Raw genomic sequence first — 27,960 nt, 5'->3', positions numbered from 1 at the left:
CTATGGTTTTAAGGTTCATTTCTTGATAATCAAAAACACCGAGCGAAACTCCGAGAACGTCACTGGGGCTCTTCATACCTATGTCTAGAAATAACCAGTCACCAAATGATGCCAGCACTCTCCTACTGAAATCACTCACAGAATTTGAATGGACTTAACATGGACATAAGATCCATCCGGAACAAAATAGCTGAATTGCATTGTTTGGTACACAGTGAACACGTTGATATCATTGGTCTAACAGAAACATTTCTCAACACGAAAAACAACGACCTGATTAGTGATTACAATCTAACACGTTATAAAGTAATTGTAAGGGACAGAGACGGTCGAGGAGGAGGATCTGCACTGTATGTAAAATCTTATCTAAACACCATCGAAATTCAGACTACAGCATCTGCTGCTGTTGATCACTTGTGTGTTCAGATTAGCACAGAATCTTCCAAACTTTACATAAATGTTTATAGACGCCGTGGTCAGCCAGCAGATACTGACACTGTCATGTACGAGAGTTTACAACGAGCAATACAGGATAAAAACTCGATTATTCTTAAGGACTCTACTCTTCTAGAAACCAACTGGCAAACTATCACAAGTGTAGAGAATGATTCTGCCAGATATATCAGCTTTGTTGAAGACACTTTTCTTTACCAAACCGTCACCGAGCCGACGAGAGCAGCTTAAATACTTGACTTAGTTCTTGCATCCCAGGAGTTCTTAGTGACTAATACCCGTGTTGGAGAACATCTAGGCACCTGTGGCCACAACGTGGTTAGGTTCGACGTAAATATCAAAAGCGACTCCCCTAAAACCAGTACTATTACACCTAACTTGGAAAGCGCGGATTTTAGTGTGCTGCGCGACGCATTAAAGAGTCTCACCCTTGTTGATCCAGGCCTAGAGGAATTATGAGCCAGTCTTAAGCTCCAGTTTATACATCATCAAGTCATTAATTCTCATGCACGACAGAAACAATAAAACCAACAACAAGACTGATTGGTACTCCCAAGATAGTGCAAGAGCTGTACGGCGCAGAAATATACTCTATCAGCTCAAGAAATCGGAGAGTGACCCAGTTATTGTAACGCAATATACTAGTCAAAAGACAAGTGAAATTCCTTGTCAAAAAATTGATGTACTAACACACATAGATAAGTTGGAGCCTAATAAAGCCCAGGTCCTGGTAGTTTCTATCCACTCCTGTATATGAAAAGGGAAGCCTCGAATTGCCTGGTAATGTCCGTCCTATTAGTCTCACATAAATCATATGTGAACTTCTGGAGTGGATCATTAGAGACAAAATGGTAGCCTATCTGGACTAACACAGCGTGATCAGTAATACCCAGCATGGTTATGAAGACGCAGATCATGCCTTACAAACCTCCTTGAATTTCCTCATACAATATTCAGTACCCACAACACAAAACAGATATTTCCCGGACTTTCCAATAAGTATTTGATAAAATCCTCCGCTCTTAATTGATGCACAAAGTCCGAGCCTTGGGTATTACTTGGTTATATAGGAAACTGGCTAGAAGCCTGGTTATGAACTGATGGGTCACAAGATAAAGGAGACGCCTACTGTGAGAGAACTAGGGGTCATTGTCTCCAGTAGCTTCATATTCTCCCACAATTGCAATGAAGTTGCCAAGAAAGCAAACAGGATGCTAGGATTTATAAACGGAAACTTTGCTTACAAAAGCAAGGATGTGATATTGCCACTATACCTAAGTCAAGTTAAACCACACCTCGAATATGCTATGCAGTTTTGCCCCCACACTGAAGTAAGGACATTCTTAAATTGGTAATCAGTTGATTCCCTCCCTGCGTAACAAACCATATGAGTTGAGATCGTGAGAATCAAACTTGTTCTTCCTAAGCAAGAGACGCCTCCAGGCAAATTGACTGAACGTTTCAAAATACTTAAAGGCTTCACTAACGTCGATATTGAACATTTCTTTACAGTAGCACCAGCATTACCGACGAGAGGATGATAGTGTAAAACTTTAGAGTCACCGAGTCAATCTGGACTGTACAAAATATTATTGATACATGGAATAAGCTCCCAGAAAATTTTGTTCAGAGCAACACCCTTAATATCTTCAAAATTTGGCTTGATCATCACTCGTCACTCTCCGGTGTTGAATAGTTCATTCAGTCATCATAACGCAGTGGTATATCATGATACCATCTCAACCACTGAGCTCTCCCTGACCATGTTTTGCTATCATACAAACATGATCAACCTATGCCTCATGCTTTGAGAGAATAACTGAGAACATCAGGAATAATATAGGCAAGGTAAGTCGAGAGACTGGACCTCAAGTTTACCCTCAGCATTTCCTTTGTAAAAAAAAGTAAAAGGATGCATGTCGTTGGCGATGGCATGTATGACATATTCATGTTCATTCCACCTTATGGTTTTCCCATAAAATCTTTCTTCAGGCTTACTAATCCAGCAAGGTAATTTTTCTAGCTGTTTTCCTGCCGGCGTGTGTCGAGATGAGGGAGGTGGGGAGGCAGCCTTTGTTTTCTTATCCTTTTCTTCTAATGCATTCAAAAGGGCTTTTTTCTAGCGTTATGGCCTGACCACCTCCCTTATACCTTGGGTCTGTGTGATGTTGTATATCTACGTAACTCGAGCAAGAAGGCAAAATGCAAAATGGCAGTAGTGAGGAAAAAATATCTGGCATATATTTGTTTGTATTCCAGTTCAGAGTGTGTTCTGGTTTTTAGAAATAGGTTTTTAGGTAAGGAAATTCAATAAAGATGGCAAACATGAGTTTTTGGTTTGTCGAACTGTTGATACTCTGCCAAAATCCAAAAGGTCGCAACCCTTACACCCAAGTAAATATAAAATGTGTAGTTGCCCTTGACGGGGTGTGGCATCGGGTCCTCATCTCTAAGCTCCCCTATTTTGGCTTCCTTCCCTCACTTTGCTCCTTCATATCTAGCTTACCCTTCGGCCGATCTATCTCTGTTGTTGTTGATGAATCAGCCTCCCCCCTATTCTCTGTCACCAGCGGTGTCCCTCAAGGGCCTTTCCTCTCCCCTACACTCTTTCTCCTTTTTTTGAACGACTTCCTCTCCCCCACAAATAATCCAGTACCCTCATATGCTGACGGCTCAACACTGCATTCATCTACATCCTTCAATTCTGCTCCCTCTTCTCTCACCCGATCTGCATCTCAGCTTGACGCAGCGTCCTCAATAAACTCAGACTTGGACAGGATATCTCAGCGGGGTACACAAAATCTTGTTAAGTTTAATGCCTCCAAGACCCAGTTTCCACCCATCTCTCTGTCGAAAACTCCTCACAACTCTCGTCTCTGCTTTGACGGTTCTGTAATTTCATCTCTTGACTCAATAAACATACTTGGTATTACTGTAACATCCACTCTTTCTTGAAAACCCCACATTACAGGAACAGCTAAGTCTGTCTCGAAGAAACTGGGTGTCCTGATTAGATGTCGAAACTTCTCTTCAGAACAGTTGCTCCGTTTATACAAGGGATTGATTCGGCCTTGTATGAAGTACTGCTCTCACATTTGGGGTGGTTCTAGCTCTTTATCCTTACCTGACATAGTTGAGTCGAAAGCGGTCCGAGTTATGAATTGTCCCAGGCTAACTTCCAAACTTGGCCCTCTCGCCCTACGCCGCAATGTTCATTCACTTTCTCTCTTCTCTAGGAATTACTTTGATGTTTGGTCCCGAGAGGTGGCTGCTTGTGTGCCCCCACCACTATTAGCTAACCCACGCAATACTCGGCAAGCAGCTGCGTCACAGGATTATTGTGTGGCCATCAGCAACTCAAGGGTGGGCAGTGTTCATACCTGTTTCTTTCCCTACAGTCGAAGATTTGGAACTCTCTACCTTCTCATGTCTTTCCCAATAACTATGATCTGGCACATTTCAAAAGGCAGGTTTTTTCACTTCCTCCAAAACTCGTAAATACTTTCCCTTGTCTTTACGTTTTCTGTTTTATAATTCTCTCTACATTTCAGTTAAGGCCCGGCCTTGATATGGACTTTTGTCCTTGACTGGAGCCTTCAACATAAAAAAAGCGTTTAGATATAGCTTTTAACAGACCCAGATATATTGGTGGATATATATTCAAAACAGATATGATAATCGTAAAGAAAAAATATTGGTCATCATCCTCATAACACACAAGGTTCATCATCGTCAGAACGTGAATCACTCATTCATCCTGAATCTTTTAGATCATTCCTCTCAGACTTTGCCCTCCATTTACCGCCTGACTTCGTGCAGGTTCCTTGGCAGACCTGGACTTGTATACGTCACTGGATGACATATGTTCTCTTCACTGTCCGACCCACGATGGTTCAGAGGAGATCGCAGAGGATCAGACTTCTCAGAGTTGAAAAAGAAAGTATGTTTGGTGCTTTACTCTCTCCACTTTACTTGTTTCTATAACTGTTGTAGTCCTTGGGAGTCACTCGTCATGTCACTGTAGATGAAGTGGATGTTAGTCATGCCATCAAGAACCTCCTGATGAAATGAACATGACAATAGTGCGATGTGATGCGTTGTCTCTCTTGTCAAATTGTTTTCGCTCAAGTCATCGCTGTTCTTTACAGCTGTGCCTGGCATACCAAGAGGAAGTTCTTAAGGACAAACTCTCATCTGCTCAGCGTCATACTTAAATATTCACGTCTTTGTTTTTGTTTCACCGAAAAGGAAATAGATAGTTCCCTCATAAATTTCATATGTTCAGACACACACCATCACATACAGCCATGTACCATCACAGACAGCCATGTACGATCACATACAGCCGTGTACCATCACAGACAGCCATGTACGATCACATAAAGCCGTGTACCATCACAGACAGCCATGTACGATCACATACAGCCATGTACCATCACAGACAGCCATGTACGATCACATACAGCCATGTACCATCACAGACAGCCATGTACGATCACATACAGCCATGTACCATCACAGACATCCATGTATGATCACATAGAGCCATGTACCATCACAGACATCCATGTATGATCACATACAGCCATGTACCATCACAGACATCATGACGTGGAGTGACTTACGTTTCCCTATCAGATATGACAATAATGACATCAGTGCCCCAGGAGCTTGGTCTTGACAATCCTAGTCGTCGCTCCAGTCTGAAGCTTCAACAAGGTTATGGATTTAAACTTAGGTTCCTCCAATTCTTCTTCTTCCACTAGTTTGCTCGACGTCAGGCGGCCGAAACACAGGCGGCACTCTCGAAACTCGCTCTTTGATGCAGCGAGCTACACTGTCCACGAGTTGCTCAACACTTGATGCAACGAGCTACAGTGTCCACGAGTTGCTCAACACTTGATGCAACGAGCTACAGTGTCCACGAGTTGCTCAACACTTGATGCAACGAGCTACAGTGTCCACGAGTTGCTCAACACCTTATGCAACGAGCTACAGTGTCCACGAGTTGCTCAACACCTCATGCAACGAGCTACAGTGTCCACGAGTTGCACAACACTTGATGCAACGAGCTAAAGTGTCCACGAGTTGCTCAACACTTGATGCAACGAGCTACAGTGTCCACGAGTTGCTCAACACCTTATGCAACGAGCTACAGTGTCCACGAGTTGCTCAACACCTCATGCAACGAGCTACAGTGTCCACGAGTTGCACAACACTTGATGCAACGAGCTAAAGTGTCCACGAGTTGCTCAACTCTTGATGCAACGAGCAAAAGAGTCCACGAGTTGCTCAGCACCGCATGCAGCGAGCTACAGTGTCCACGAATTGCTCAACACTAAATGCAAAGAGCTACAGCCACCACGAGTTGCTCAACACTTCATTCAACGAGCTACAGTGTCCATGACTTGCTCAATACTTGATGCAACGAGCTACGGTGTCCACAAGTTGCTCAACACTACTGCCCCTGCAGGTGACTGTAACCTGAGCATAGCTTCTTCTTGTCCAAGTGTCATAAACCAGTAAAGTATCACTCCTCTGAAGACCTTCGTGGAGGCCGACTTTCCCTGAGAACTGTTCTAGTAGCACAGATTTCACAACACTGGAGTTCTTGCCCAAGTTCTTCAACATACAATTATACTCTTGAAGAGGCTCTGCATATCAGAGCACGTAATGTTCACATGTAAATCAGTCTAATCAAATCTATTACCACTGGGTGTCGGAGAATCGAATCCAGGCTACGTAAACAGCAGGCGGTCTGTACCACTGGACCACCGATGGTCCAGTAGTACGCTGACCGCCAACCGTTCTCGGAAGCCTGTGTTCGAGTCTCGGGCGCGCAAAGGTAATATTATTTGGATGGCTCCGCAGTGTCATAGTACACACATGCCTCAAGAACATCTGCCTCACCTGTGGTGAACATACATGTCATAGACGAAGCTCATGATCCTCAGATCCAATGTCTGATTTGCAAGATATAAATCGTTTCCAGCACGACCAGTGGTATCGAATATCGGCAGCAATGGGATCTGATGTTGATCCCCTATGGGCTGACATTCTCTCTCCCTCCAACCATCATCTGCCAGATACATGGAGTGAGCTTTGAGAGTATACGATGCATTGTTAGCGGCTCCTGGATGTATGTCACATTGCCCCGTGACATTCCTCCTACAAGCTACCAAGACGGTCTGAGTTCTGAGCTGACTCCAAGTTTCCCAAGCACTTGGCTGGCCTGCCACCGGTACGGCGGGGCAGCAACATGATAACTATGTTAGGTGTTGGGCGTGGGACAAGGCTGGCGTTCCCTGGTATGCCGTCTATCTCTCCCAAGATGATCTTGGTATCTTCAGGTTGTATTCTCGTCATATACATGTCCCATACTCGATCTAGATTTCCTCTATTCCATGACTGGTCAATTCGAAATGTTGCTACTACTTAATTGGAATTTTCGCTTCATTTCCATGTTCCTGTTTCATCTTTCATTCAAAAACCTTACTCCAGTCTAACCCAACGTGCTAACTATGCTCTGTAAGAGTGGAGAAACATTACATACGTCTTGGTACATCATCTCAAGAAACATTATCAAAATCTATGCTAAAGCTATTTAATCTAAGCCATATTTTTGCACGGTAATTGAGATTGTCCATGCTATAATTCGCTCTTCTTTTGCAGCCGTTTCTTGATGATGACCTTGCCATGATTAGCTGCAGGAAATCAGACTTCGAAATCAAAGATTTCTGCATCAAAACATTAATATCTACAGCTAAGATAAGGGTCTTGAATGTAAATATAAGGCAAATCTGGAGGAAAATTTACATCAACTTCCAAATTCACCATATATATATATATATATATATATATATATATATATATATATATATATATATATATATATATATATATATATATATTTTCACCTCTTGCACCTTTCTCTTGACCTCCTGTCTATTTCTTTTATACGTCTCCCACTCAATTTCATTTTTTCCCTGCAAAAATCGTCCAAATGCCTCTCTCTTCTCTTTCGCTAATACTCTTACTTCTTCATCCCACCACTCACTACCCTTTCTAATCAACCCACCTCCCACTCTTCTCATGCCACAAGCATCTTTTGCGCAATCCATCACTGATTCCCTAAATACATCCCATTCCTCCCCCACTCCCCTTACTTCCATTGTTCTCACCTTTTTCCATTCTGTACTCAGTCTCTCCTGGTACTTCCTCACACAAGTCTCCTTCCCAAGCTCACTTACTCTCACCACCCTCTTCACCCCAACATTCACTCTTCTTTTCTGGAAACCCATACAAATCTTCACGTTAGCCTCCACAAGATAATGATCAGACATCCCTCCAGTTGAACCTCTCAGCACATTAACATCCAAAAGTCTCTCTTTCGAGTTGGGGTGAGAGAGTATCATTAAATTTTAGGGAGAATAAAAAGATGTTCTGGAAGGAGGTAAATAAAGTGCGTAAGACAAGGGAGCAAATGGGAACTTCAGTGAAGGGCGCAAATGGGGAGGTGATAACAAGTAGTGGTGATGTGAGAAGGAGATGGAGTGAGTATTTTGAAGGTTTCTTGAATGTGTTTGATGATAGAGTGGCAGATATAGGGTGTTTTGGTCGAGGTGGTGTGCAAAGTGCGAGGGTTAGGGAAAATGATTTGGTAAACAGAGAAGAGGTAGTGAAAGCTTTGCGGAAGATGAAAGCCGGCAAGGCAGCAGGTTTGGATGGTATTGCAGTGGAATTTATTAAAAAAGGGGGTGACTGTATTGTTGACTGGTTGGTAAGGTTATTCAATGTATGTATGACTCATGGTGAGGTGCCTGAGGATTGGCGGAATGCGTGCATAGTGCCATTGTACAAAGGCAAAGGGGATAAGAGTGAGTGCTCAAATTACAGAGGTATAAGTTTGTTGAGTATTCCTGGCAAATTGTATGGGAGGGTATTGATTGAGAGGGTGAAGGCATGTACAGAGCATCAGATTGGGGAAGAGCAGTGTGGTTTCAGAAGTGGTAGAGGATGTGTGGATCAGGTGTTTGCTTTGAAGAATGTTTGTGAGAAATACTTAGAAAAGCAAATGGATTTGTATGTAGCATTTATGGATCTGGAGAAGGCATATGATAGAGTTGATAGAGATGCTCTGTGGAAGGTATTAAGAATATATGGTGTGGGAGGCAAGTTGTTAGAAGCAGTGAAAAGTTTTTATCGAGGATGTAAGGCATGTGTACGTGTAGGAAGAGAGGAAAGTGATTGGTTCTCAGTGAATGTAGGTTTGTGGGAGGGGTGTGTGATGTCTCCATGGTTGTTTAATTTGTTTATGGATGGGGTTGTTAGGGAGGTGAATGCAAGAGTTTTGGAAAGAGGGGCAAGGATGAAGTCTGTTGGGGATGAGAGAGCTTGGGAAGTGAGTCAGTTGTTGTTCGCTGATGATACAGCGCTGGTGGCTGATTCATGTGAGAAACTGCAGAAGCTGGTGACTGAGTTTGGTAAAGTGTGTGAAAGAAGAAAGTTAAGAGTAAATGTGAATAAGAGCAAGGTTATTAGTTACAGTAGGGTTGAGGGTCAAGTCAATTGGGAGGTGAGTTTGAATGGAGAAAAACTGGAGGAAGTGAAGTGTTTTAGATATCTGGGAGTGGATCTGGCAGCGGATGGAAACATGGAAGCGGAAGTGGATCATAGGGTGGGGGAGGGGGCGAAAATTTTGGGAGCCTTGAAGAATGTGTGGAAGTCGAGAACATTATCTCGGAAAGCAAAAATGGGTATGTTTGAAGGAATAGTGGTTCCAACAATGTTGTATGGTTGCGAGGCGTGGACTATGGATAGAGTTGTGCGCAGGAGGATGGATGTGCTGGAAATGAGATGTTTGAGGACAATGTGTGGTGTGAGGTGGTTTGATCGAGTAAGTAACGTAAGGGTAAGAGAAATGTGTGGAAATAAAAAGAGCGTGGTTGAGAGAGCAGAAGAGGGTGTTTTGAAATGGTTTGGTCACATGGAGAGAATGAGTGAGGAAAGATTGACCAAGAGGATATATGTGTCAGAGGTGGAGGGAACGAGGAGAAGAGGGAGACCAAATTGAAGGTGGAAAGATGGAGTGAAAAAGATTTTGTGTGATCGGGGCCTGAACATGCAGGAGGGTGAAAGGAGGGCAAGGAATAGAGTGAATTGGAGCGATGTGGTATACCGGGGTTGACGTGCTGTCAGTGGATTGAATCAAGGCATGTGAAGCGTCTGGGGTAAACCATGGAAAGCTGTGTAGGTATGTATATTTGCGTGTGTGGACGTATGTATATACACGTGTATGGGGGTGGGTTTGGCCATTTCTTTCGTCTGTTTCCTTGCGCTACCTCGCAAACGCGGGAGACAGCGACAAAGAAAAAAAAAAAAATATATATATATATATATATATATATATATATATATATATATATTTTATTTTTTATTATCTATTTATTTTATTTTATTTATTTATTTTATTTATTTATTTTATTTATTATTTCTATTATTATCATACATGATCGCTGTTTCCCACACACACACACGCACACATTTCAGAGGAGAACCTTGACGGAATATATCATTTCTGCTCCATACAAACCCAGCTCAGGATTATGACCTGCAGCCAAGTGAATATCTAACAATATTATGTTTGTATTTCTGCGTGTGTATGTATGTATGTATGTATGTATGTATTCCTTCCTGCATGCGTGTGTGTGTGTATGTGTGTGTGTGTGTGTGTGTGTGTGTGTGTGTGTGTGTGTGTGTGTATGTAAGTAATTTGAAAAAAATTCATTGCCAATTTATGCAGTGGGAAAAAGAGTTTTACATAATTAATCCATCTCTACTCTCGTCCATACTTCTGCATTCTATTTTAATGTTGGCTGAAACGATACGGACTATTTAATGCCCTAATCAAGGCCATCTTATTCGCACTACATACATACATACTCTACCGTAGGCCAGATACCCAGTTTATCGACCAACCTCAAGCGGAGGATGAAGAGCTGGGTGAACTATGGACCGACTACCAAAACCAGGATTTCAATCTATGTTCCCGACCCCGAGCGGTACGTGAAACTGAGGTACGGCCAGCAACGCTAGCCGTTACCATCAGCATTCACAACGTCATCACCTGGATCATTCTGTTCATCTACTCCTCGACATTATGAACGTACATCTTCCCATCTTTTCTGGTAAGTGTCTCAGTCAACTTCCTGTCATGGCGTCTGGTTGCTCTGTCTATCCATCTTTCGAACAAGTGTTCACTGTCGACATCGTTGTGCTGCCCAGGAAACATGAAGGTTATGATCAAGTTACCCATTACTCTTCTCTCTCCCACGGTAAAAAGACTTATGCCCTTTAACCACCTCATTGCAATTCAACTCTCTTCCTTCTGGTGCCATCTTTGTGCTCCTCCTCAGAGGCATCTCTATTTTCTCCTTTTGCTTTTTGACGCAGTGGAGAGACTTGAGAAGCATATTGCATGTTCAGTGTGTTAAATGTGTTCTCCACGTACTGAATGCGATTCTAACTTGTGCTGCCTGAGAGTTTGTCTCTACAGTCCTCCTGGGGTGATGCTCTGCTGTCAGGCTGAATACGAAGCCAACTCACTATTTCCTCACACATAGTGCCAGTATTCGAGTTCCTTGCTATATAGTGTCCCATCCCGCGCTATTTTGCATTTACTTGAAATCTCAAAATAACTCTTGCATCAGACCATCCCAGGGGGTCTGTCTTGGTCCCCTGGTAAGCTAATGCAATCCACATCATCCTTTCCTTCCCTCGTGAGCTTAGCATCATCTGCAGACCTGTTCATGTATGATCCCACGACCGAGCCCTGCAGCACGCCATTGGCGACCCCAGTCCACTTCGAGAAGGCTCATCTTCCACTCAAATGATTTCCAGTCTATCGAAGAAGCTCCACTTACTTTCCCTTAAATCTGTGGTTACGGTGTCGAATACTTTCTAGCAATCCCGATACACACATTCCACTCGACTCTAATTTGTCTCCAGGAGCCTTCATAGTAACTCCCTCCCCTGAACCCTGGATGCCTAGCATTTTACCTTCGTAAGTCGTCTTTCATTTGCTTTCAGAATATTTTCTAGTGTCTTCAGATCACATTCATAAGCGAGACTGTCCCTAAGTTCAGTGCAATTTCTTGATCTTCTTTCTTAAAGAAAGGCACTACATTTGCTTTCTTCCACTCCCTTGGCACTCAACCCTCCTACAGCGAAATATCGAAAAATTTCATACGGCATATCTAGTGAACCTTATATGAGTCAAAGGACTTTAACAGTCTGTTTACGTCTTTTCTGAGCATATCAATGCTATCCAAAAGACCTCTTTCGCATCTCATCTCACTGGTTATGGAGCTATAACGTCTTCCAATGTGAAATCACTTTGGAACTTGTCATCTAGCTGCTCAGATATCTCATAGGTTCTCTATAGTGATGGGACGTATGCTTTCTATTCCTGTGTGTGTATACATATCTGTATGTGCGTATTCATAGGAGCTTTTCGGTGCCTTTTGTGGCTATCTGTTCGCCTGTATGTGGACGTATCAATATACAAGTTATACAGTGACTGGGAATATGCAAGTGAACGTCAGTAGAGCGAAAGTCTTTCCGTAAAGCTGTTCCAATCTGTGTCTGGCATCTACGCTTGGGTCTCTGAGCTCCGTTACTTCTTGGTGAGAATAATGAATATTTCCCGAAATACAGAAAGCAAAAGATTATATCACTTGGCTTTCGTGGTTTGCAAAGCTTTTCATATTATCGTTAAATCCATAAGCACGACGGTACATACTTCGAGAACGGCGATACGAACCATGAACTCAACGGTACGAACCGTGAGCTCGACGGTACATACTTCGAGAACGGCGATACGAACAATGAACTCGACGGTACGAACCGTGAGCTCGACGGTACATACTTCGAGAACGGCGGTACGAACCATGAACTCAACGGTACGAACCGTGAGCTCGACGGTACATACTTCGAGAACGGCGGTACGAACCATGAACTCGACGGTACGAACTATGAGCCGGACGGCGATACGAACCTTGCGGATGATGGTATGACCTAAGACCCATCGCTCTCAAGCACTGTACCTAAGGATCGTACCCTCATACCGAAGGATCGCACCAATGGGGTCAAGGATCGTTACCATCCTGTTCAAGGACCGTACAGTAGTGCTCGAAGATCGTACCGTCGTGCTCAAGGACCGTACCGTCATGCTTACGGATCGCACCGATATTTAACAATCGTACCGTTGCGCTCACGGGCATATACCGTCGTACTAAAGGATCGTATCGCCATGATCAAACCGTATCGTCGTACTCAAGGATATATATATCGTCGGACGGCCGCGCTCAAGGATCGTACCGCCGTGCTTAAAGGATCGTACCGCCGCGCTCTAGGATCGTCTCGTCGTCATGAAAGGCCTACTATCGCTCAGGGATCGTACCGATGTGTTTCAGGATCGTACCGTCGTGTGCAACGATAATCGCACCGGTTCGAATAGGAAAACGGGTATGAGTTTTCTCACCGTCACCCAGGGCCTGCAAACGACTGAAGAAAGATTTTGCTTCTTAATAAAAAACGGGAACTGAAAATCGGGTTAGAATTGTAAAGTTCTCTGAGAATCAGGCACCACACACACTGGCGAGGGTGTGCGAAAAGAGTTGAACAAAATTTTGCAAATTAAGCAAAATTGCATAACTTCGGCTGGGCTTCATGATACGAATATGATGTTGAGTCTGATAAAATCTTAAATCTATTATATATATATATATATATATATATATATATATATATATATATATATATATATATATATATATATATATATATATATATATATATATATATATATATATATATATTTACACTAGGAGTACAATCTCTTTAAAGAACTTCTCAGTCCAAAGTAGTCTACGTCACCTCTATAGGAAAGGCGTAGCCTGGGCTGCAGAAGTCTTTAGAATGGTCCTGGGTAACACTAGGGCTCCTCCGTATGAATCAGTCCTGGGATGATTATGTAAAGAAATGCTGAAGGCCGTGTGATCTGAATTCTGCCCCAGTCGATGCCTGGTAAGTGTGGACTGCTGAGCGATCCAGTGTGTTCTGCTGGGTCGACGTTCGTGGCGTCGTGGTAAACGCAAGTCTTCCCACCTTATGTGTTTGATGGATGACACAGATGCTCCTCTCTGAACACGGAGGATACAGCGTTCCTTAAGTCTTCAAGAATACCATGGAACATACCGTCATGTGAATCAAATACACATAACAACCCAGCCAGGACGCGAGAACGAATATTCAGCATACAACCAGGAGATATGTGAGACATGCATGGATCGACGACAGAAATGTATAAAGAAAACTAGACATCTGGTTCAGATCAGTTCCAGATGAACTAAGAATCTATGATTATGTAAAGCATGTGGGCAGGTAGGAGGAACGGACTTGTATATCAAGCAAGACGTGCGGGCGGTGAACCCTGGCATTATAGCTAAATCTCATCGTAGGTCCTCTTAGGTAAGTACTCTCTCTCTCTCTCTCTCTCTCTCTCTCTCTCTCTTCCACATGTATTGAATATCGACATCTTTGACTTTAGAACTTCAAGGGATGATATATATATATATATATATATATATATATATATATATATATATATATATATATATATATATATATATATATATATATATATATATATATATATATATCATCCCTTGAAGCTCTAAAGTCAAAGATATATATATATATATATATATATAGAGAGAGAGAGAGAGAGAGAGAGAGAAATAGATAGATAGCTATATATATATATATATATATATATATATATATATATATATATATATATATATATATATATATATATATATATATATATATATATATATATATATATATAAAACACTTTACTTCCTCCAGTTTTTCTCCATTCAAACTAACCTCCCAATTGACTTGACCCTCAACCCTACTGTACCTAATAACCTTGCTCTTATTCACATTTACTCTTAACTTTCTTCTTTCACACACTTTACCAAACTCAGTCACCAGCTTCTGCAGTTTCTCACATGAATCAGCCACCAGCGCTGTATCATAAGCGAACAACAACTGACTCACTTCCCAAGCTCTCTCATCCACAACAGACTTCATACTTGCCCCTCTTTCTAAAACTCTTGCATTCACCTCCCTAACAACCCCATCCTTAAACAAATTAAATAACCATAGAGACATCACACACCCCTGCCGCAAACCTACATTCACTGAGAACCAATCACTTTCCTCTCTTCCTACACGTACACATGCCTTACATCCTCGATAAAAACTTTTCACTGCTTCTAACAACTTGCCTCCCACACCATATATTCTTAATACCTTCCACAGAGCATCTCTATCAACTCTATCATATGCCTTCTCCAGATCCATAAATGCTACATACAAATCCATTTGCTTTTCTAAGTATTTCTCATATACATTCTTCAAAGCAAACACGTAATCAACACAACCTCTACCACTTCTGAAACCACACTGCTCTTCCCCAATCTGATGCTCTGTACATGCCTTCACCCTCTCAATCAATACCCTCCCATATAATTTACCAGGAATACTCAACAAACTTATACCTCTGTAATTTGAGCACTCACTCTTATCCCCTTTGCCTTTGTACAATGGCACTATGCACGCATTCCGCCAATCCTCAGGCACCTCACCATGAGTCATACATACATTAGATAACCTTACCAACCAGTCAACAATACAGTCACCCCCTTTTTTAATAAATTCCACTGCAATACCATCCAAACCTGCTGCCTTGCCGGCTTTCATCTTCCGCAAAGCTTTTACTACCTCTTCTCTGTTTACCAAATCATTTTCCCTAACCCTCTCACTTTGCACACCACCTCGACCAAAACACCCTATATCTGCCACTCTATCATCAAACACATTCAACAAACCTTCAAAATACTCACTCCATCTCCTTCTCACATCACCACTACTTGTTATCACCTCCCCAATTGCGCCCTTCACTGAAGTTCCCATTTGCTTCCTTGTCTTACGCACTTTATTTACCTCCTTCCAGAACATCTTTTTATTCTCCCTAAAATTTAATGATACTCTTTCACCCCAACTCTCATTTGCCCTCTTTTTCACCTCTTGCACCTTTCTCTTGACCTCCTGTCTCTTTCTTTTATACATCTCCCACTCAATTGCATTTTTTCCCTGCAAAAATCGTCCAAATGCCTCTCTCTTCTCTTTCACTAATAATCTTACTTCTTCATCCCACCACTCACTACCCTTTCTAATCAACCCACCTCCCACTCTTCTCATGCCACAAGCATCTTTTGCGCAATCCATCTGGGAGTGGATCTGGCAGCGGATGGAACTATGGATGCGGAAGTGAATCATAGGGTGGGGGAGGGGGCAAAAATCCTGGGAGCCTTGAAGAATGTGTGGAAGTCGAGAACATTATCTCGGAAAGCAAAAATGGGTATGTTTGAAGGAATAGTGGTTCCAACAATGTTGTATGGTTGCGAGGCGTGGGCTATAGATAGAGTTGTGCGCAGGAGGGTGGATGTGCTGGAAATGAGATGTTTGAGGACAATGTGTGGTGGGAGGTGGTTTGATCGAGTAAGTAATGTAAGGGTAAGAGAGATGTGTGGAAATAATTAGAGCGTGGTTGAGAGAGCAGAAGAGAGTGTTTTGAAATGGTTTGGGCACATGGAGAGAATGAGTGAGGAAAGATTGACCAAGAGGATATATGTGTCGGAGGTGGAGGGAACGAGAAGAGGGAGACCAAATTGGAGGTGGAAAGATGGAGTGAAAAAGATTTTGAGTGATCGGGGCCTGAACATGCAGGAGGGTGAAAGGAGGGCAAGGCATAGAGTGAATTGGATCAATGTGGTATACCGGGGTTGACGTGCTGTCAGTGGATTGAATCAGGGCATGTGAAGCGTCTGGGGTAAACCATGGAAAGTTGTGTGGGGCCTGGATGTGGAAAGGGAGCTGTGGTTTCGGGCATTATTGCGTGGCAGCTAGAGACTGAGTGTGAACGAATGGGGCCTTTGTTTTTTTTTCCTAGTACTACCTCGCACACATGAGGGGGGAGGGGGTTGGTATTCCATGTGTGGCGAGGTGGCGATGGGAGTGAATGGAGGCAGACAGTGTGAATTGTGTGCATGGGTATATATGTATGTGTCTGTGTATGTATATATATGTGTACATTGAGATGTATAGGTATGTATATTTGCGTTTGTGGACGTGTGTGTGTGTATACATTGTGTATGGAGGTGGGTTGGGCCATTTCTTTTGTCTGTTCCCTTGCGCTACCTCACAAACGCGGGAGACAGCGACAAAGCAAAATAAATAAATAGATATAAATATATATATACATACTACACCGACTGCGACTGCAATGACTGTGGACAAAGTGCCTTTGGCAGCGGTGCCAGTCCAGAAGGTAATAGCTGGTGTGTGTGTGTGAGTAGTGCAGTCACACAGCGGCACTCCCTGTGTGTTTCTGGGGAACTGAGAGACATAAAAGACCAGGAAAATGCCTTTCAATGAGTCGATTCCGTCCACCTGTCTGGCTTCTGGTTGATGATTGCTGTATGTTTGGTATATATATATATATATATATATATATATATTTTTTTTTTTATACTTTGTCGCTGTCTCCCGCGTTTGCGAGGTAGCGCAAGGAAACAGACGAAAGAAATGGCCCAACCCCCCCCATACACATGTATATACATACGTCCACACACGCAAATATACATACCTACACAGCTTTCCATGGTTTACCCCAGACGCTTCACATGCCTTGATTCAATCCACTGACAGCACGTCAACCCCGGTATACCACATCGCTCCAATTCACTCTATTCCTTGCCCTCCTTTCACCCTCCTGCATGTTCAGGCCCCGATCACACAAAATCTTTTTCACTCCATCTTTCCACCTCCAATTTGGTCTCCCTCTTCTCCTCGTTCCCTCCACCTCTGACACATATATCCTCTTGGTCAATCTTTCCTCACTCATTCTCTCCATGTGCCCAAACCACTTCAAAACCCCCTCTTCTGCTCTCTCAACCACGCTCTTTTTATTTCCACACATCTCTCTTACCCTTACGTTACTCACTCGATCAAACCACCTCACACCACACATTGTCCTCAAACATCTCATTTCCAGCACATCCATCCTCCTGCGCACAACTCTATCCATAGCCCACGCCTCGCAACCATACAACATTGTTGGAACCACTATTCCTTCAAACATACCCATTTTTGCTTTCCGAGATAATGTTCTCGACTTCCACACATTCTTCAAGGCCCCCAGAATTTTCGCCCCCTCCCCCACCCTATGATCCACTTCCGCTTCCATGGTTCCATTCGCTGCCAGATCCACTCCCAGATATCTAAAACACTTCACTTCCTCCAGTTTTTCTCCATTCAAACTCACCTAACAATTGACTTGACCCTCAACCCTACTGTACCTAATAACCTTGCTCTTATTCACATTTACTCTTAACTTTCTTCTTCCACACACTTTACCAAACTCAGTCACCAGCTTCTGCAGTTTCTCACATGAATCAGCCACCAGCGCTGTATCATCAGCGAACAACAACTGACTCACTTCCCAAGCTCTCTCATCCACAACAGACTTCATACTTGCCCCTCTTTCCAAAACTCTTGCATTTACCTCCCTAACAGCCCCATCCATAAACAAATTAAACAACCATGGAGACATCACACACCCCTGCCGCAAACCTACATTCACTGAGAACCAATCACTTTCCTCTCTTCCTACACGTACACATGCCTTACATCCTCGATAAAAACTTTTCACTGCTTCTAACAACTTTCCTCCCACACCATATATTCTTAATACCTTCCACAGAGCATCTCTATCAACTCTATCATATGCCTTCTCCAGATCCATAAATGCTACATACAAATCCATTTGCTTTTCTAAGTATTTCTCACATACATTCTTCAAAGCAAACACCTGATCCACACATCCTCTACCACTTCTGAAACCACACTGCTCTTCCCCAATCTGATGCTCTGTACATGCCTTCACCCTCTCAATCAATACCCTCCCATATAATTTACCAGGAATACTCAACAAACTTATACCTCTGTAATTTGAGCACTCACTCTTATCCCCTTTGCCTTTGTACAATGGCACTATGCACGCATTCCGCCAATCCTCAGGCACCTCACCATGAGTCATACATACATTAAATAACCTTACCAACCAGTCAACAATACAGTCACCCCCTTTTTTAATAAATTCCACTGCAATACCATCCAAACCTGCTGCCTTGCCGGCTTTCATCTTCCGCAAAGCTTTCACTACCTCTTCTCTGTTTACCAAATCATTTTCCCTAACCCTCTCACTTTGCACACCACCTCGACCAAAACACCCTATATCTGCCACTCTATCATCAAACACATTCAACAAACCTTCAAAATACTCACTCCATCTCCTTCTCACATCACCACTACTTGTTATCACCTCCCCAATTGCGCCCTTCACTGAAGTTCCCATTTGCTCCCTTGTCTTACGCACTTTATTTACCTCCTTCCAGAACATCTTTTTATTCTCCCTAAAATTTAATGATACTCTCTCACCCCAACTCTCATTTGCCCTTTTTTTCACCTCTTGCACCTTTCTCTTGACCTCCTGTCTCTTTCTTTTATACATCTCCCACTCAATTGCATTTTTTCCCTTCAAAAATCGTCCAAATGCCTCTCTCTTCTCTTTCACTAATACTCTTACTTCTTCATCCCACCACTCACTACCCTTTCTAATCAACCCACCTCCCACTCTTCTCATGCAACAAGCATCTTTTGCGCAATCCATCACTGATTCCCTAAATACATCCCATTCCTCCCCCACTCCCCTTGCTTCCATTGTTCTCACGTTTTTCCATTCTGTACTCAGTCTCTCCTGGTACTTCCTCACACAGGTCTCCTTCTCAAGCTCACTTACTCTCGCCACCCTCTTCACCCCAACATTCACTCTTCTTTTCTGAAAACCCATACAAATCTTCACCTTAGCCTCCACAAGATAATGATCAGACATCCCTCCAGTTGCACCTCTCAGCACATTAACATCCAAAAGTCTCTCTTTCGCACGCCTGTCAATTAACACGTAATCCAATAACGCTCTCTGGCCATCTCTCCTACTTAAAAAGCGAGATATACATAAGTATATATATATATATATATATATATGATACAGCGCTGGTGGCTGATTCATGTGAGAAACTGCAGAAGCTGGTGACTGAGTTTGGTAAAGTGTGTGGAAGAAGAAAGTTGAGAGTAAATGTGAATAAGAGCAAGGTTATTAGGTACAGTAGGGGTGAGGGTCAAGTCAATTGGGAGGTGAGTTTGAATGGAGAAAAACTGGAGGAAGTGAAGTGTTTTAGATATCTGGGAGTGGATCTGTCAGCGGATGGAACCATGGAAGCGGAAGTGGATCATAGGGTGGGGGAGGGGGCGAAAATTTTGGGAGCCTTGAAAAATGTGTGGAAGTCGAGAACATTATCTCGGAAAGCAAAAATGGGTATGTTTGAGGGAATAGTGGTTCCAACAATGTTGTATGGTTGCGAGGCGTGGGCTATGGATAGAGATGTGCGCAGGAGATGGATGTGCTGGAAATGAGATGTTTGAGGACAATGTGTGGTGTGAGGTGGTTTGACCGAGTAAGTAACGTAAGGGTAAGAGAGATGTGTGGAAATAAAATGAGCGTGGTTGAGAGAGCAGAAGAGGGTGTTTTGAAATGGTTTGGGCACATGGAGAGAATGAGTGAGGAGAGATTGACCAAGAGGATATATGTGTCGGAGGTGGAGGGAACGAGGAGAAGAGGGAGACCAAATTGGAGGTGGAAAGATGGAGTGAAAAAGATTTTGTGTGATCGGGGCCTGAACATGCAGGAGGGTGAAAGGAGGGCAAGAAATAGAGTGAATTGGAGTCATGTGGTATACAGGGGTTGACGTGCTGTCAGTGGATTGAAGCAAGGCATGTGAAGCGTCTGGGGTAAACCATGGAAAGCTGTGTAGGTATGTATATTTGCGTGTGTGGACGTGTGTATGTACATGTGTATGGGGGGGGGGGGGGGGGCTGGGCCATTTCTTTCGTCTGTTTCCTTGCGCTACCTCGCAAACGCGGGAGACAGCGACAAAGTATAAAAAAAAAAAAAAAAAAAAAAAAAAAAAAATATATATATATATATATATATATATATATATATATATATATATATATATATATATATATATATATACATATGTATATATATATATATATATATATATATATATATATATATATATATATATATATATATATATATATATATATATGTGTGTGTGTGTGTGTGTGTGTGTGTGTGTGTGTGTGTGTGTGTGTGTGTGTGAAAGGCTATGAAATGATTTTAAGGACTCCAAAAGGTAAGAGCTTCTTAAAAAGAATCTACTGATACATGTAATTGATGCATGTTAAAAGTGTGTCGAATTTTCTCTCGTAGTTCTGTGTTCTGCGGGTTTGTTGTACATGACAACATTAGATAAGCCAGTCTACAAAATGTATTGAATTTTTCATTTACGTACAGTAGTGAACAAAAGTCCTATACATACAGTCTTAGAAGTGAGTCCCGGAACACAGCTGGTCGAAGCTGTATCGAACCTTCTGTGTTGACGGGCTCAGAGGAAGGGTTCGGTACGGCTTCGACCAGGCGCCTACCATGACTCAGGATGCATCCCACACTTTCGTCCAGTACGCATATACTTGGTATATTTCACAGGATGACAAAAACACTGAGAATAATGAATATACTGTATCTGTATACACCAACTTCGTGGCATCTTATGAAAGCCACAGTCAGTGCCAGAATACGTGTGCTTCAATATTCTTTTGCTTCAGTTACATAAAATTCCACTTTTTTCCTTCAAAGTCTTGCTAACCTGGGTCTCACCGATGCCATGCGTCCAAGCGCGATCTTGGTGTTTGTGTAGCTGTACGCTTTGCCGTTTATGTACATAAACGTGTGTCTGTCTCTATGTATGTCTGAGTATGTATGTGTCTGTATATCTCTCTGTATTCGCACTCTTGTGAATCTGGATTTACATATGTGTACCGGTATAAGCAATCCTCATGCTATTCACAGCCGAGCAGAAAGGTCATAAGGTCAACGCTGTGGTTAGATATCTCAAGCACACACACACACACACACACACACACACACACACACAGGCTATCGTGCTATAGTGGTTAGCGTTACTGACCATGAGTCAGCATTGGTTAGCCCATGGCCGGACCGGCATGTGTTTGAATCGTAAGCATGGCAGTCGACCCATACACAACCCTTCTCTCGGGTTTGGTCAATAAATGGGTACCTGATTTAAGCTGGGATGTGTGTATTCATACGTATGTAAATGCAAAGACATGATGCAGTATACATATACAAGTCTAGGAGGCGGAGCAACAAGAGCGCAAAACTCTGCTCTTGATACACACAGCTGTGCAACACTCACCAGCAACTCAACATCCATCTTTTAATCTTCCTTCCCTAGATTTTCTTCAGCTTCTAATTACGTTATATCTTCTATCTCTTCCTCGCCTCTTGCTCTCACCCCTCACATGACTTTCTCTACCTCCCAGCCTGTTCCTCCTGGCGTCTCGAGGAGGCACCGAAGCACGACAAGAGGAGTGACCACACATACTACACACCACAAGAGTTCACAGTCACCATAGCAGAGGTCGAACCAAGGAGAGCGCTGGCCGTGCAGTTCTGCACTATCAGACGTCAGTGATTTTTTCTCTTTTTGTATGTTAGCTGAGACGGCACGGGCAGCTGAGCCCCTAATCAAATACATCCCATTAACGCTACATAGTGGATGATCAGCTGGGTTGGACTGCTGCATCCTGGACCTATGCGCTCGACCCTGGGCGGCCTGTGAACGCGTCACGGTCAGGAACACAAATCACTACATCATGGGTGTCGATATTTACGTTATTCATTCACTAATCTGCCTTTTTACGTATATTATCATATATCTTCTGCTTTATATAGAAACCAGAAGTTAATCATAGCATAAAGATGCTCCGAAAGACATTCATTATCAGTTTATAATTAAATGGAATTTACACAATGTTCGCACAAACATTTGAGCCAAACCCACATCTCCCCAGCCGCGTGTGGGGATAGTGAAGGAAAACACAACAAGAATTGCCCGAAAATGCCAACATCGAAAGCTTAAAATTTCATGGCATCTAATGATCGCGAGGATCAGGACGCGAAACTTGCCTTAATGAGACCTTGACGGGCAGAGGGCGTGACCTGACTCACTCTCTGATTCTTTAGTCCTTCTCACCTCTTATAATGCCGACAAAAATGTCGGTCATTATCGTCCTGCCGCCTCGAATCAGCGCCATCTATGGGTAAGAATCGAGAATGGATAGTTGCCAGGTGTCGATTTATCGATCCAATGCTAAGTTTTTCTCTCTCCTCTCCTTTCCAAAAGCGATTTAGCTGACGGAGGAGAGGAAGATAACGAGACTTTTCTTATGACGACGTTGCTGAATCTTTTAAATCTTTACTTTTCATAGTTATTTAATTACCGAGACCCAAGTCTCGCCGTAGCCATCAACGTCTCAAACAAAAACTTATGTTTCCGTCCCACCACAGCATACACTTATTATGCATCTCAGCGTATACTCTCTCTCTCTCTCTCTCTCTCTCTCTCTCTCTCTCTCTCTCTCTCTCTCTCTCTCTCTCTCTCTCTCTCTCTCTCTTTACATAAGATATGTATATATATCTTTCATACATATTCTCCATTTCCCGCGTTGACGAGGTGGCGTTATGAACAGAGGGCTTGAGCCTTAGAGGGAATATTCTCGTTTGGCCTCCCCTCTCTGCTCCTTTTCGAAAATAGAAAACGAGATGGGAGGATTTCCAGCCCACCGCTTCCTCCCCTTTTAGTCGCCTTCTACGGCACACAGGGAATACGTGGGAAGTATTCTTTCGCCCCTATCCCCAGAAGATAAACAAATTAAACAACCATGGAGACATCACTCACCCCGGCCACAAACAGAGATTCACTGCCTTCGTCCATTTTCGTTGCCACCCTGCCACGCATGAAATGGCACCCCCCTCCCCCGCGCAAGGTAGCGCCAGGAAAAAGACAACATAGGCCACATTTGTTCACACTCTGTCTCTAGCTGTCATGTGTAATGCACCGAAACCACAGCTCCCTTTCCACATCCAAGAAACACAAAACTTTTCATGGTTTACCCCAGACGCTTCACATTCGCTGGTTCAATCGATTGACAGCACGTCGACCCCGGTATATATATATATATATATATATATATATATATATATATATATATATATATATATATATATATATATATATATATATATTCATTTATTACACTTTGTCGCGGTCTCCGGCGTTAGCGAGGTAGCTCAAGGAAACAGACGAAACAATGGTCCAACCAACCAACATACACATGTATATACATAACGTCCATACTCGCACGTATACACACCTATACATCTCAACGTATACATATATATACACACACAGACATATACATATGTACACATGTACATGATTCATACTCTCTGCCCTTATTCATTTCCGTTAGCACCCCGCCACACATGAAATGACAACCCCTCCCCCCCGCATGTGCGCGAGGTAGCGCTAGGAAAAGACGACAAAGGCCACATTCGTTCACACTCAGTCTCTAGCTGTCATGTATTATGCACCAAAACCACAGCTCCCTTTTCACATCCAGACCCCACAAAACTTTCTATGGTTTACCCCAGACGCTTCACATGCCCTGGTTCAATCCATTGACAGCACGTCAACCCCGGTATACCACGTCGTTCCATTCATTCTATTACTTGCACGCCTTCCACCCTCCTCCATGTTCAGGCCCCGATCACTCAAAATCTTTTTCACACCATCTTTCCGCCTCCAATTTGGTCTCCACTTCTCGTTCCCTTCACATCTGACACATATATCCTTTCCTCGTTCCCTCCACCTCTGACAGATATAACCTCTTTGTCAATCTTTCCTCACTCATTCTCTCCATGTGACCAAACAATTTCAAAACACTCTTTACTGCTCTCTCAACCACACTCTTTTTATTACCACACATCTCTCTTACCCCTGCATTATTTACTCGATCAAACCACCTCACAAGAGTTCAAGAGGTGGTTTGTCCTCAAACATCTCATTTCCAGCTCATCGACCCTCCTCCGCACAACTCTATCTATAGCCCACGCCTCGCAACCATATAACACTGTTGGAACCACTACTCCTTCGAACATACCCATTTTTGCTTTCCAATAAAACGTTCTCGACTTTCACACATTTTTCAACGCTCCCAGAACTTTCGCCCCCTACCCCACCCTATGATTCACTTCCGCTTCCATGGTTCCGTCCGCTGCCAAATCCACTCCTAGATATCTAAAACACTTCACTTCCTCCAGTTCTTCTCCATTCAAACTTACCTCCCAATTGACTTGTTCCTCAACTCTACTGTACCTAATAACCTTGCTTTAATTCACATTTACTCTCAGCTTTATTCTTTCACACACTTTACCAAACTCAGTCACCAGCTTCTGCAGTTTTTCACCCGAATCAGCCACCAGCGCTGTATCATCAGCGAACAACAACTGACTCACTTCCTAGGCTCTCTCATCAACAACAAACTGCATACTTGCCCATCTTTCCAAAACTCTTCCATTCACCTCCCTACGAACCACATCCATGAACAAATTAAACAACCATGGAGACATCACGCACCCCTGCCGCAAACCAAAATTCACTGAGAACCAGTCACTTTCCTCTCTTCCTACTCGTAGGCATGCCTTACATCCTCGATAAAAACTTTTCATTGCTTCTAACAACTTGCCTCCCGCGCCACGTATTCTTAATGCCTTCCACAGTGCGTGTGTGTGAGTGTGTGTGTGTGTGTGTGTGGGTGTGTGTGTGTGTGCGTGGGTGGGTGGGTTGGGCCATTCCTCATCTGTTCCCTTGCGCTGCTTCTCTAACGTGGGAGACGGCGATTAAGTATAAAACAATGATAATGATATTATATATATATATATATATATATATATATATATATATATATATATATATATATATATATATATATATATATATATATATATATATATATATATATATATTCTCCCGTATCCCTGGGGATAGGGGAGAAAGAATACTTCCCACGCATTCCTCACCTGTCGTAGAAGGCGACTAAAGGGGACGGGAGCGGGGGGCCAGAAACCCTCCCTTCCTTGTATTTTAACTTTCTAAAAGGGGAAACAGAAGAAGGAGTCACGCGAGGATTGCTCATCCTCCTCGAAGGCTCAGATTGGGGTGTCTAAATGTGTGTGGATGTAACCAAGATGAGAAAAAAGGAGAGATAGGTAGTATGTTTGAGGAAAGGAACCTAGATGTTTTGGCTCTGAGTGAAACGAAGCTAAAGGGTAAAGGGGAGGAGTGGTTTGGGAATGTCTTGGGAGTAAAGTCAGGGGTTAGTGAGAGGACAAGAGCAAGGGAAGGAGTAGCACTACTCCTGAATCAGGAGTTGTGGGAGTATGTGATAGAATGTAAGAAAGTAAATTCTCGATTGATATGGATAAAACTGAAAGTTGATGGAGAGAGATGGGTGATTATTGGTGCATATGCACCTGGGCATGAGAAGAAAGATCATGCGAGGCAAGTGTTTTGGGAGCAGCTGAATGAGTGTGTTAGTGGTTTTGATGCAAAAGACCGGGTTATAGTGATGGGGGATTTGAATGCAAAGGTGAGTAATGTGGCAGTTGAGGGAATAATTGGTATACATGGAGCGTTCAGTGTTGTAAATGGAAATGGTGAAGAGCTTGTAGATTTATGTGCTGAAAAAGGACTGGTGATTAGTAAAACCTGGTTTAAAAAGCGAGATATACATAAGTATACGTATGTAAGTAGGGGAGATGGCCAGAGAGCGTTATTGGATTACATGTTAATTGATAGACACACGAAAGAGAGACTTTTGGATGTTAATGTGCTGAGAGGTGCAACTGGAGGGATGTCTGATCATTATCTTGTGGAGGCGAAGGTGAATATTTGTGGGGGTTTTCAGAAAAGAAGAGAGAATGTTGGGGTGAAGAGAGTGGTGAGAGTAAGTGAGCTTGGGAAGGAGACTTGTGTGAGGAAGTACCCGGAGAGACTGAGTACAGAATGGAAAAAGGTGAGAACAAAGGAGGTAAGGGGAGTGGGGGAGGAATGGGATGTATTTAGGAAGGCAGTGATGGCTTGCGCAAAAGATGCTTGTGGCATGAGAAGCGTGGGATGTGGGTTGATTAGAAAAGGTAGTGAGTGGTCGGATGAAGAAGTAAGATTATTAGTGAAAGAGAAGAGAGAGGCATTTGGACGATTTTTGCAGGGAAAAAATGCAAATGAGTGGGAGAGGTATAAAAGAAAGACGCAGGAGGTCAAGAGAAAGGTGCAAGAGGTGAAAAAGAGGGCAAATGAGAGTTGGGGTGAGAGAGTATCATTAAAATTCAGGGAGAATAATAAGATGTTTTGGAAGGAGGTAAATAAAGTGCGTAAGACAAGGGAGCAAATGGGAACTTCAGTGAAGGGGGCTAATGGGGAGGTGATAACAAGTAGTGGTGACGTAAGAAGGAGATGGAGTGAGTATTTTGAAGGTTTGTTGAATGTGTTTGATGATAGAGTGGCAGATATAGGGTGTTTTGGTCGAGGTGGTGTGCAAAGTGAGAGGGTTAGGGAAAATGATTTGGAAAATAGATAAGAGGTAGTAAAAGCTTTACGGAAGATGAAAGCCGGCAAGGCAGCAGGTTTGGATGGTATTGCAGTGGAATATATGTAAAAACGGGGGTGACTGTATTGTTGACTGGTTGGTAAGGTTATTTAATGTATGTATGATTCATGGTGAGGTTTCTGAGGATTGGCGGAATGCTTGCATAGTGCCATTGTCCAAAGGCAAAGGTGATAAGAATGAGTTCTCAAATTACAGAGGTATAAGTTTGTTGAGTATTCCTGGTATATTATATGGGAGGTTATTGATTGAGAGGGTGAAGGCATGTACAGAGCATCAGATTGGGGAAGAGCAGTGTGGTTTCAGAAGTGGTAGAGGATGTGTGGATCAGGTGTTTGCTTTGAAGAATGTATGTGAGAAATACTTAGAAAAACAAATGGATTTGTATGTAGCATTTATGGATCTGGAGAAGGCATATGATAGAGTTGATAGATATGCTCTGTGGAAGATTTTAAGAATATATGGTGTGGGAGGCAAGTTGTTAGAAGCAGTGAAAAGTTTTTATCGAGGATGTAAGGCATGTGTACGTGTAGGAAGAGAGGAAAGTGATTGGTTCTCAGTGAATGTAGGTTTGCGGCAGGGGTGTGTGATGTCTCCATGGTTGTTTAATTTGTTTATGGATGGGGTTGTTAGGGAGGTGAATGCAAGAGTTTT

Source organism: Panulirus ornatus, chromosome 11 (genome assembly GCF_036320965.1).
Source record: "Panulirus ornatus isolate Po-2019 chromosome 11, ASM3632096v1, whole genome shotgun sequence".
Classification (NCBI taxonomy): Eukaryota; Metazoa; Arthropoda; class Malacostraca; order Decapoda; family Palinuridae; genus Panulirus; species Panulirus ornatus.
This window is presented reverse-complemented; position numbering follows the sequence as displayed.